This window comes from Lepidochelys kempii, chromosome 3 (assembly GCF_965140265.1).
Source record: "Lepidochelys kempii isolate rLepKem1 chromosome 3, rLepKem1.hap2, whole genome shotgun sequence".
NCBI classification, from domain to species: domain Eukaryota; kingdom Metazoa; phylum Chordata; order Testudines; family Cheloniidae; genus Lepidochelys; species Lepidochelys kempii.
The window spans coordinates 114,024,986-114,037,912 of NC_133258.1; the positions used below are offsets into that span (position 1 = coordinate 114,024,986).

Genomic DNA, 12,927 nt, shown 5'->3' on the forward strand with positions numbered 1-12,927 from the left:
AAAAGGAGAGGGTTAATCCTGATTAATTTCTGGCACCTTTTAAACATATTTGAAAAGTCCAGTCTTTGTTCCTCAGTATTTTTTCCATAGAGCTATATAGACAGGTTTTACCAAAAAAATGATCAAATTTAAACTCTTGGGACAGATTTGACTCTGAAAACTTGATAATGTACAACCAAGTCTCCTGATTAAGCCATGCTGTTGCCGTTGTACGCCATGGAAGATTTCTAAACAATAAGTAACCACAAGCTGCTTACTGCATATAAGTCAGCTTTCAAAGACTGGCACTATTTTGTCCATATATCTAAGATGTGAAGAAAGGCATGTCTTAGCCCCGTCTATACTGGGGGATTGATCTACGTTACACAACTTCAGCTAAGTGAATATCGTAGCTGAAGTCGACGTACTTAAATCGACTTACCGTGGTGTCTCCACTGCGGTAAGTTGACTGCTGCGGCTCCCCCGTCTACTCTGCCCGCACCTCTTGCAGCGCTGGAGTGCAGGAGTCGATGGGAGAGCACTCGGGGGTCGATTTATCTAGTCTAGACTAGACACAATAAATCGATCCCCCCTGGATCGATTGTTGCCTGCCGATCCGACGTGTAGTGAAGACATACCCTGAGTGGTCTAAGCACAGGGCTCGGGGGTAGGAATTCCTGACTGCTAATCTTGGCTAGGATACCAAATTCCTCTATGGCCTTATATAAGTGCAGATGAAGTCAATGGCCGTTTCCAGATCTCCGCACTTCTGGTCCTTAACATCTGTCTATTTCCCTCTCTAAAATGAGGACAGTATTAGTTCTCTCTCAAATGAGTGTTGTGAGGAAGTCACCATGGGTATGGAGGAATTTTTCATTGTTAGATATGGGGATATCTTTCTCAGTTTCGTTGTAAGTGAAAGGTAAGGATAAAAATTCAGCTTGTTCTGCAATTATGGACAGCGTATGGGGAGATCTGTCATGACCTCCTTACTCTGACATGCTGAACTTAAAAAATATCCTTCTCTATATATAGCCTTTCTTCCTATCATATTCTCATCAAATGCCTTCACCATCAATCTTTGCCCTTTCTACATAGAGCAAGTAAATAGAGGATCCTTTTACTGTATCATGATGCCCACTTGTATTGCTCAGCTATCTATGAAGAATTATCTATCTTTAATATGTAAGCTAATCAGTCCAGCACAAACTGTGGAAATTAGCCATAGACCAAGTGAGAATGCCTGTTAACTGGTATTTATTCTTGCCACAAACCCAAGTGATGCAGTAGTAAGTAAAGAAAAAAGGAACCTATGGAACACATCCTTTGCTACATCCTTTGGAATCAGAAAACTGCAGTATTCTGCACCTAAATCACAGGTAAAACTTGCTGATTACAAACGAAGTGAAAAGAAAAGGTTTATATGAGGTATTTGGAAGATTGTTGCCGACCCCACCGAAGGGTATTGCTGAAAGTGTGGTGGTACCGCAGTCCTTCTAGCTGTCTGACAGTGTGATCTGTGTACCATGAGCTTGGAGGCAAGGCCTGTAGGCGTTCCCAAGCACAGAGGCTCTATTGGCTGTCACCTTCAGTAGGTTCCCTTACACACTCATGTTTTGAGTAATGGATTGTTCCTGTACGAGGGCCACTGGAAACTAAAATCCTGGGCACAATTGCTTTGTTATAGTACCAGTGACGATCAGTTCCTAACGCAGACCCCAAGGGCAGTCCAGTACAGGAGTATACGGTTAACAGCATAATTGTAACTTCTCTTCACCATCCTATGTGCATTCAGGCTGCTCTCCTCTAGCCTCCTGCTGCAGCTACTGCTGATGCCCTGCCAATAACAGGATGTGACTCTGCCTGGCTCTCAGCCTTCCTGTCCCAGGGCCCAAATTGCCCAGACTTCTTTCAGCAGCCAGCTCTCATGTCGTTGCCTCTGGCTGGGGCTCCTGCTCTAATGCTGGTTCTGGAGCACTCTCAAGCCTACTGCCTTCTGACCTCAGGATATTGCTTCCTATTCCAATGTACTATGGGATTATGGAACCCTCTTCTGGCTTCATGTCATACTAAGCAGCACAATGCCCTGGCTAGATTCCCATCCTTCCAAATTAGCTGGAGTTGGAGGGAAGGTTCCCAGTGGGTTCCTTACACAGTCACTTTGTGTGCAAAGACTGGGAAAGTTGCACCATCCCCTCTCGATCAGGTTTTATTTGTTTGGGGTATCCTACATGTTCTGCAATTGTCCATAGTCTTGAAGAAAAACAGGATAAACAAGACATGAGTTTATGAACAAGGATAAATACAGGATGAGGAAAAGATTTCACTTCAGTTAAGTGGCTTATAAAAAGTGCATGTTCTGTAGACCAAGAACTTTTCCCTTTTTATAAAATTGTGTGTTTCAGGGGCACATCAAAATCATTTAACCATTCTTTTAGTATAATGATTTAATTACATGATTTTTGAGTTACTGCTTTAAAAATGCATCAGAAAAGGGTGGGGTCATATAAAATCTTTTTTTTTGTGGTTTTATGTGAAATGAGCAACCTAAGGATTTAATTATCTGGCAAATGAGTGACAGGTTTATACTGAGTCTGTTTAGTATTGCCTGGAAAATATGCTTCTAGACTCACTGTTTAATTGTAGAGAAATCATGTGTCACTGAAAATCATTTGCTTTGAATTCCTTTTTTCTCCCCAGTCCTGTGGATACAGATACCATCTTTCTTTTTTGATGGCAAAAAGCACTAAGAATGTTCAGACATTTGGTTTATTAGTATCTTATGTTAAATTAACATACATTGTATGTAATAGAAGAAAACTATGGATCAGACATCTATGGCAATCAGACTATACATATGTAAATATACATACGTTTACATATTGGTAAAACATTTAAATATTTGTTACTTTACTATATACTATCAGAATATATAGTTCACAGTTCATTTGGGTAGGGTAGTGAAATATTCATAAAAACATATGAGATGATTAAATTGCTTAATCAAAATAAATCGTAGCAAACAAAACTGCCAACAAATTTTATGGAAAGCTCTGATTTTTTTTAAAAAAATTTTGGTGGTGGGAGGAGGGGTATCTGAAGTAAAGCTCTTATAAAATTGAAGGAAAAAAGTTAATCACAATATCACAATAGTTCGGCAACTGCATCACTAGCAATGTAAAATGCTAATATAACAGAGAAGCTATCCTAATAAGTATTTATTTGGGTAACTGAATTTAGTAGAAAACAGCCATAAATTGCGTGTCTGGAGAGGTTGTGTATAACTGAGATGGTGTAGTAGTGCCGGTTTTATCCTTGTCATCTTTACTGAATGCTTGGAGTCATCATTACAATGAGAGACTGAGTTGGAAGAACTCAATAGCTTGCGTATGTGACATTGTGCATGTGTGCTTTGTGTGTGCCTATAAGTTGTGCATTGTTTGATTCAGATAACACAAAGATGTATTTAAAGTTTAACAAAATGTATGTTTTGACTCCAGCCCTTCAGTAGAACAAAAATTTCCAGCTTAATTTCATATATTTTATGTGAAGAAACTTACATTACATTAGTCCTTTTTGTCTCAATAAAGAAGCAGTAAAGGATTAGGATGAAATATCTCCTTTGGGATAATTATTGATGTGAAAAATTTGGTCCATAAAGAATATATGAAATTAACTTGGATGTTCTTGTCTATTGAATTGCTGGTCTTAAAAGTAGGACTGTCAATTAATCGCAGTTAACTCACGGGATTAACTAAAAACAAATTAACTTGAATAAAAAAATTAATTGCGATCAATCACAGTTTTAATCACACTGTTAAACAATAATAGAATACCAATTTAAATTTATTATACATATGTTTGGATGTTTTTCTATCTTTTCAAATATATTGATTTCAGTTACAACACAAAATACAAAGTGTACAGTGCTCACTTCATATTATTATTTTTGAAAGCAAATATTTGTACCATAAAAAAGATAAAGAAAATAAATAGTATTTTTCAGTTCACCTCATACAAGTAGTGCAATCTCTTTATCATGAAAGTGCAGGTTACAATGTAGAATTACTTGTTGTATATAACTGCACTCAAAAACAAAACAGTGTAAACCTTCAGAGCAGGGGTGGGCAAACTACGGCTCATGGGCCACATCCAGCCCATCAGACCATTTACCAGGGAGCAGGGTCGAGGATTTGCCCCGCTCCGGTGCTCCAGCCAGAGAGCAGGGTCGGGGGCTTGTCCCACTCCGTGCAGCTCCCAGGAAGCAGCCGGTATGACCCCCCTCCGGCTCCTACGTAGTACGCAGAGGCGTGGCCAGGTGGCTCCGCACGCTGCCCCATCCACAGGTGCCGTCCCCTCAGCTCCCATGGCCTGGCCGCACCTTAGAGCCAGAGCGGGGGACGTGCTTCCGGAGCTGCTTCTGGTAAGCGCTGCCCGGAGCTTGCACCCCAGAACCCCCCACACCCTAATCCCCTGCCACAGCCCTGATCCCCCTCCTGCCCTCTGAACCCCTCAATCCAAGCCCAGAGCCTCCTCCCCTCCCCATGCCCCAACAGCGTGGCCCATCCCCGATACCCCTCCCACCCTCTGAACCCATTGGTCCCAGCCTGGAGCACCCTCCTTCACCCCAAACCCCTCATCCCTGGCCCCACCCCAGAGCCCTGACACACACACCCCCGCTCCCCAACCTGGATCCTCCTCCCACACCCTGAACTCCTTGTTTCTGGCCCCACCCCAGAGCCCGCATCCCCAGCCAGAGCCCTCACCCGCTCCCGCACCTCTACCCCCAATTTCATGAGCATTCATGGCTTGCCATACAATTTCCATATCCAGATGTGGCCCTCAGGCCAAAAAGTTTGCCCACCCCTGCTTTAGAGTGTACATGTCCACTTAGTCCTACTTTTTGTTCAGCCAATCACTCAGACAAATGAGTTTGTTTACATTTATGGGAGATAATGCTGCCTGCTTCTTATTTACAATGTCACTTGAAAGTGAGAACAGGCATTCACATGGCATTGTTGTAGCTGGCATTGCATTCATATGCCCCTTCATGCTTCAACTTTATCTTTTTGATTAATCACAATTAATTTTTTTAATCTTGTTATTCATTGCAATTAATTTTTTATCTACTTAAAACCATACAATGAACCAGCATTTCAAGTCACTTTCTGATTAATTTCAAATTGACTTGCTGCCTTAGTCATGGGTGTTGTACCTGCACTTACAGCATATATATTGTGTGGAGCTAGAAATACTTTCTATTAGATAGCACTCCTTCACCATCTGTCTAATAGTAACATTTTCACGTGGACTGAAAGATGTCCTCTCTCTGCAGAGCATTTAAAAAATTTCCCTGTGAATATGATACCAAAAGAGCCAATTCAAATAATATATTGAAGTACAGCTGTGGCTGCTAACACAGATGACTTTTAGATGTGGCTGTTTAAAGTAGCTAATTGTCTTGACACTTATGGATCGCAGCCTTCCCTGTGAGGACAGGTCAGCGTTTCTGGTGCAGATTTAAAATTGCAGTGGCAGAAAGCTGAGAGATTTGAAATAATTTGAGCAAGTGTGTGCCATTGGAGGAGTGATAGGAATGATCATCTAAGTCAAAGTGAGGCTGTAATGGTATTCATAGTTTTGCTGTCACTAGTGAATGCTTGCACTGGGGAAGGGGTGGAAGCAATCAGAATAATCTGCTAAGTGTGGTCATAGGACATTTTCCAGCAATTTAAATGGATATCCCAAATAAAAAACATAGTAAGAGGACCAGAAAAGTGCCACTGGGGCTAAACAACAGTTAAGAGGCAAAAAGGCATTATTTAAAAAGTGGAAGTTTAAACCTTATTGAGGAAAATAGAAAGGAGCATAAACTCTGGCAAGTGAAGTGTAAAAATAAAATTAGGTAGGCCAAAAAAGAATTTGAAGAACAGCTAGCAAAGGACTCAAAAAGTAACAGCAAAAAAAATTTAAGTACATCAGAAGCAGAAAGCCTGCTAAACAACCAGTAGACGATCAAGATGCTAAAGGAGCACTCAAGGAAGATAAGGCCATTGTGGAGAAACTAAATGAATTCTTTGCATCAGTCTTCGCAGCTGAGGCTGTTCAGGAATTTCCCAAACCTGAGCCATTCTTTTTAGGTGACAGATCTGAGGAACTGTCCCAGATTGAGGTGTCGGTACAGGAGGTTTTGGAACAAATTGATAAATTAAACAGTAATAAACCACCAGGACCAGATGATATTCACCCAAGAGTTCTGAAGGAACACAAATGTAAAATTGTAGAACTACTAACTATAGTCTGTAACCTATCATTTAAATCTGCTTCTGTACCAAATGACTGAAGGATAGCTAATGTGACGCCAATTTTAAAAAAAAGACTCCAGAGGCCATCTCAGCAATTACAGGCCAATAAGCCTGACTTCAGTACCAGGCAAACTGGTTGAAACTATAGTAAAGAACAGAATTATCAGACACCTAGATGAACATGATTTGTTGGGGAAAAGTCAACATGGTTTTTGTAAAGGGAAATCATGCCTCACCAATCTCCTAGAATTCTTTGAGGGGGTTCAACAAGCATGTGGACAAAGGTAATCTAATGGATAAAGTGTACTTAGATTTTCAGAAAGCCTTTGCTTAAGAGCCTTTGGTGAGGGACCTTGTCAAAATAATCTGTCATGGGATAAGAGAGAAGGTCCTCTCATGGATTGGTAACTGGTTAAAAGATAGGAAACAAAGGGTAGGAATAAATGGTCAGTTTTCAGAATGGAGAGAAGTAAATAGTGGTGTCCCCCAGGGATCTGGACTGGGCCCAGTCCTATTCAACATATTCATAAATGATCTGGAAAAATCGGTGAATAGTGAGGTGGCAAAATGTGCAGATGATGCCAAACGATTCAAGACCGTTAAGCCCAAAGCAGACTGCGAAGAGTTACAAAGGGGATCTCACAAAACTGAATGATGGGGCAACAAAATGGCAGATGAAGTTTCATGTTGATAAATGCAAAGTAATGCACATTGGAAAACATAATCCCAATTATACATACAAAATGGTGGGGTCTAAATTAGCTGTTACCACTCAAGAGAGAGATCTTGGAATCATTGTGGATAGTTCTCTGAAAACATCCACTCAATATGCAGCAGCAGTCAAAAAAGCGATCAATGTTGGGAATCATTAGGAAAGGGATAGATAATAGGACAGAAAATATCATATTGCCTCTATATAAATCCACGGTACGTCCACATCTCAAATACTGCATGCAGATCTGGATATATCTAAAAAGATATACTGGAATTGGAAAAGGTATAGACAAGGGCAACAAAAATTATTAGGGATATGGAACAGCTTCCGTATAAGGAGAGACTAATAAGACTTGGATTTTTCAGCTTGGAAAACAGACTTCTAAGATGGGATATGACAGGGGTCTATAAAATCATGACTAGTGTGGAGCAAGTAAATAAGGAAGTTTTATTTACTCCTTCTCATGACACAAGAACTAGGGGTCACCAAATGAAATTAATAGGCAGTGGGTTTAAAACAAACAAAAGGAAGTATTTCGTTACACAATGCAGTCAACCTATGGAACTCTTTGCCAGAGGATGTTGTGAAGGCCAAGACTATAATAGGGTTCAAAAAAGAACTAGATAAGTTCATGGAGAATAGGTCCATCAATGACTATTATTTAGGATGGGCAGGGATGCAAAACCATGCTCTGACATATCCCAGCCTCTATTAGTCAGACGCTGGGAATGGGTGACAGGGGATGGATCCCTTGATGGTTACCTGTGCTTCAGAGGGAATGAACAGAACCTGCACTGGCCACTGTTGGAAGACAGGAACCCTGGGCTAGATGGACCATTGGTCTGACCCAGTATGACTGTTCTTATATAGCAGGTGTATTCATTAACAACTACAGAATAAGCGAGAGCTGTTTTAAAATAGTGACATGTCTTCTGCCAGTGTAAGTGAGTATATTACAGAGAGACTTCCTTTGTTCGAGAAGTCCTAGCTAAATAGTTTTGGTTTTTGAAAGGAGTGGATTGATTTAAACAATTTATAAAATTAACCCTTAGACTGATTCCTGTAGTCAAGCAAATAGGATATATTAACAAGGAGCAAACCTGTGAATTACTTACAACTGCATTTTCACTGTACTTTATATTAATTGTAATGAGCTGCTCTCATATGAATCCAGCATTTAGCTGTCTTATTCTGCCTGCTTGATGTGACCAACATATTTGTCAATATTGTTTTTAATCTTTGTATGGTATCCAGAAGCTGTGGCATTGGATGCCAGATAAATATGTAGATAAAATATACACATAAAAGAAGCAGCTGGTGCAGATGGCAGTTGCCCACTTGCTTGGCAGTATTAGTCACAGGAAGCATGTTATAACAATTCTCCAAAGGCTGCACTGGCTTTCCACTTGCTTTCAGCTAAATTCAAGATATTGACATATGGTTTAAGTCTTGGCTATCTTCCTACATGCTGCTACAACACTTGAAGTCAGCTGAGGCATTCTTGCTAAATCTCTAGATATGAGCATGTTGGGGGCTGGAGGAGAGTGTTTGCAGTGAAGGGTCCTCAATTGTTGAATAAGACACTAAGACATTGAAGGCAAAATGTAGGGTCAGTCTGCTTTTTCCCACCTCAGGCCTTTGTCTGAAGAGGATGACTGTGAATTTGATATCTGGTTTTATTTTGTGGGTAAGAATCGTTTTAATGTTGATATTGATCAACACGTGTCATATTTTATGTGCTTGCCTTTTCGCAAAGGAGAATGTCTACATTGTTAGTTTGTTTTAAGCAGTTTTACCCATTGACCTGTGTCTTTTGTATCCTCTTCTTTAAAGATGTTCAGTCCCATCCTGTAAATGGATAACTGGGAGCTTCTCTAACATTCATATAATGTCTTGCAGAGCTGAATAAATCTTACAAGACAAAGGCATAAGACCTTGTCTTTTCTATGCAGTGTGTTTTGGTAATGTAGTTCCTACCCTCTATGCTAGTGGTTTTCAACCTTTTTTCATTTGCGGAACACTAAATAATTTCAAATGGTGGTGCGGACCCCTATGGAAATCTTTGACATAGTGTCCACAGACCACAGATTGAAAACCACTACTCCTTGCCATAGGTATTCCCATATTTTAGTCTGCAATCTGAGCAATCTATTCTAAGGCTAACTTTTTAAGTGGAATACCTCCACATGCAAAAAATTCATAGGTGATTAGTTTGGTAAAAGTGCTACCAGTGAATTTGCGCTTAGTTCCCTGAGGCTAGGACTTCAAAAACTTGGTTTACTCAACATGTGAATCTGCACAAAACTCTCTTCTTACAAATTGACAGTTTATTCCATTTCCTAATTGCGGATCATTTACTGGATAACCTGAAGTTAGTTTCCATCTCCTTTTCATAGCCCTGTAGGGTCATTCTCACATGATTATGGAGGAGACCAATGGAAGGGTGAGATAAGAGCTTGTAGGAGATTTTTTTCCTCCATAGATTTGAAGGGTGATGAAAGATAAACTGAGAAAATGTCAAACCCAACAAGGGAGGCCAAGCAATCCTTAGAGGGAATCTGGCATGACTCTTCCAGGTGTGGAAAGGTTTGAAGAAATAGGACTAGAAAATTGTGTGATGTCATTAAAGCAATCCTTGCACCGTACATCAATTTGAGGAGGGTTCTTTTTTTCATAAAGTGAGGTTATGTGTTTTGCTGGGCCTTCTGGCAGGCAATAAAACAGCAATAAAGGCAAAGGTTATAAACAAATCCCTCGGCGCAGGCAGTGGGGGCCAGGAGTGCTGACAAGAAACAAATACAATTATTAAGCCTTGTGCTCAGTCCTAATAAAGTTTGTTGGTTTCTGCACTGTATCATTACGTTGGCAGCCTGGCCTGTCATCTGAGAGCTTCAAACCTTTCATTCATGATTACAGTTGTTAATACGCAATATGCGGCAGTAGATTTCAGTAACTGACTTGGGGTTAAAGTATCGTACTCTAAAGAGGTCATTAAAATTAGGGGGAAAATCATGACTGTAAACCTTTGATCTGCTTTCATCATTGACCCACTGAAGGTTTGCATCCTAATACCACGTCTACTTCCTGAATGAGTTTATGAAGCCTTAAAGATAGCACATATGATGTTATAAAGCTGATATAAATTAAGGGGATAATATTTCCTTACGGTGCACTCTGTCTACTAATGCAAGTGCTGTCCTGTACTTTGTGCCCGGCCTTTGTCAAAGCCGCTTTGTGAAGATTGCTCAAAATTAATCTCTTCCATTAGGCATAAAGAAAGCTGCCAGAAAAAGGGCTAGGCAGGTGGTGAGTTGTGACAACTGCTCCTGATTGGCTCAGAACTGCATACATCCTATTTTTGTTGCCCTTTCACCTTTATCCCCCACCCTGACCCCAGCCTGCCTATTTGCTTCATCCACCTGTTGTTATAACTTGTCCTGTTTAGACTGACAGCTCTTTCGGGCAGGGACTACCTACTGCTATATGTTTGTATAGCACTGACTTGGTTGGCCCCAGGGTACTACTGAAATATAAATGCTGCTGTTAATATAGCCCACAAGCTTTCCCCAGATGTCCTGTTCTGACCTATAACATGTGCGTGTCTGGCTTAAAAAAAAAAAAAAGTTTGAGAATTTTCTTTCCTTTCTTCTCTCAAGTTTCTTTCAGACAAATGGAAAAAAAGAAAATAAGTGTTTTTTGTTTTTGTTTTTTTAATTGGGAAAAATAAATGTCATCCCCCTAGTTAAAAAAAAAATCTGAATGATCTAATAAAGACACATTTTGGACAGGATTTCTCTCTCCCCTTCCCTCTTCTGCTTTGTTGAACGTCACTTTAATAGTTGCAGAACTTGTGCCTGTGAGTCAAAAGACTTGTGCCTACCATCAAAAGACATTAGGATTTTGAAAGCAGTCTCAAGTCTCAGCAGTTCCCTGAAAGTGAGGTAGTATACCCTTCATTAACTCCGTCATCTGCTTTAACAGATGCACTGTGTTCACATTAATCTGCAAAAAGCAAAAATAGAACAATGAGTTCCTAACTTCTCTCTAAAGTAATTTGGGGGAAGGGAGAGGATGAAATGTAGCTATAAGGGAAATTTCTCAAAAGAGAATAGCAATCTTGAATCTGTAGTTTCACTGTATCAAAACATAGGCTAGTCAAACAGTGTCAGCAGCTAAAGCACCAACTCATGTGGAGCTGGTTTTTTTCTTCTCTTTTTCTTTTTTGTGTACAAAGTCTTTTTATTCCTTATTAAGAATTAGTGATGGACACAAGAGTGTGTGGGTATGTGAGATATATGTGGAGTATAACTAGATGAGATGTGAAAAAAAGTCACAAAACTGAGGTCATTCTCTGTACACTGGCTACAAGAAAATTTAAAAAGTGAAAGTATTTGTGGAATATTCCTCTTTTGGGAAAATGGAACACCAAGGTAAGATAGCACTAATGTGCAGAAGAAAATTTTCCTTTATTCAGTAAAAAGTGTGTGTAGGTGTTTTTTTAAACATGTTCTGTCATGTAACATCAGAATTCTGTTGCAATCCTCGGTGCTAAAAATAACATTAAACGTTTTTAAAGGATGGGAATTATGCCTGAGATTTCCATATTATTCATTTTTACATGGTTGGTTTTACTGGTAGGGCAGGGAAGGTTAATTTATTACATTCATTCATTCATTCTTTACATTTTGTTGAAAAGAACCACAAGTTAAAACTATAGCTGGAAGTGTCCCTTCTAGCTCTATTTTGCATTTGCGTCTGGCTCTTTGACCTAGAGTGCTGTATCTAAGCTGCCCCACCAAACTTCTAAAATTGTCTATTCTTAGGCAGCTCCTGAGTAAAAACAAAAGGTCAGTTATAGGGTTTAGAAAACCCCAGGGTCTTTGTTCCGAGGACTTATTATGCAAACATACTTCAAGAACAGACTGGGACTATGAGGTCACAGGCTGGTAGAGGTACTGGTGGGGCAGGGCTGTGCCTTGCAGAGCCTTTTTGAAGAATAAAGGCTATGCTGCTTACTTGCTGCCTACCACTTGTGAAACTGTCTTTGAGTAGTACAGTTTTCGAACGGTACCAGTTAGAAATAAGATGCTGTTTTTAGACGGTGCTGGTGAACGATCCTTTTAATTGAGGAGACTATTGGGGTTAGAATTCGTGTGAGGTAAGTGAAGGAGGGAATGCAGGTGACCCAATGGTAGAACACAAAGGAACAGGAATGACTGGTCCTGATTTTTCTTACACCTATGATTGTGCTGAAGCCAATGCAGCTCCACTAGTGGGAAACTGGGATCAGTGAATGGAGACTCAGGTTCTGTAATTCAAAACCCTTCTTGAGAGGGCATCTAAATGCCAAGGGTCAGATTCATGCCTGATGTAAATCATTTGTCTTGGCGGGATTTACACTAAGGCTGAATCTGGTCCTGTATGTGTGGTGTTGTCTTTTTTTTCCCTTTTTTTCCCCCCTTTTGTCTTTGGAATGCCATTATACTGTAAAGATTTTCATGATCTAGCTGACATCTCACAGGGTTCCTTCCTTTTAGTGCTGTGGAATGTTGTGTGGCTTTTGGTACGGTGCCACACCACATTGTCTAACCCCAGGGTAAGGGACCTTTATTTATTTTCATTTCACATTTTCAGCTGTTTTCACTTTTCCTTTATTGTTTTCCTTCCTCCTGCAGAGTTTCTTTATAAATGTTGTAGTGATGTGCTGGGTTCCTTGCTTTATGACTTATGCTCTGCTAAACAGCTCTGTGGATTTGGTTGCCCTTATCTGAGGAGCCCTAATACTGTAACTGCACAATAATGAAAGGTGACACGTTGGGGAGTAGAGCCCTTATCAGAACCAGAGGAAGAGTTTGGCAGCTATTGCCCTGCAAGAATTATACTGTCCTGACTGTTTTAAGTAATCTAGTTTATATGCCATTAAATAAA

General features: G+C 40.1%; 1 protein-coding gene across 10 annotated transcripts in view; it reads left to right on the forward strand.

Moving 5' to 3' along the window:
- The window catches only part of PLEKHG1 (pleckstrin homology and RhoGEF domain containing G1), a 215,355-nt gene that overhangs the window by 144,469 nt on the left and 57,959 nt on the right, over nucleotides 1-12,927 (forward strand). The gene's annotated exons all lie outside the window — the stretch shown is intronic.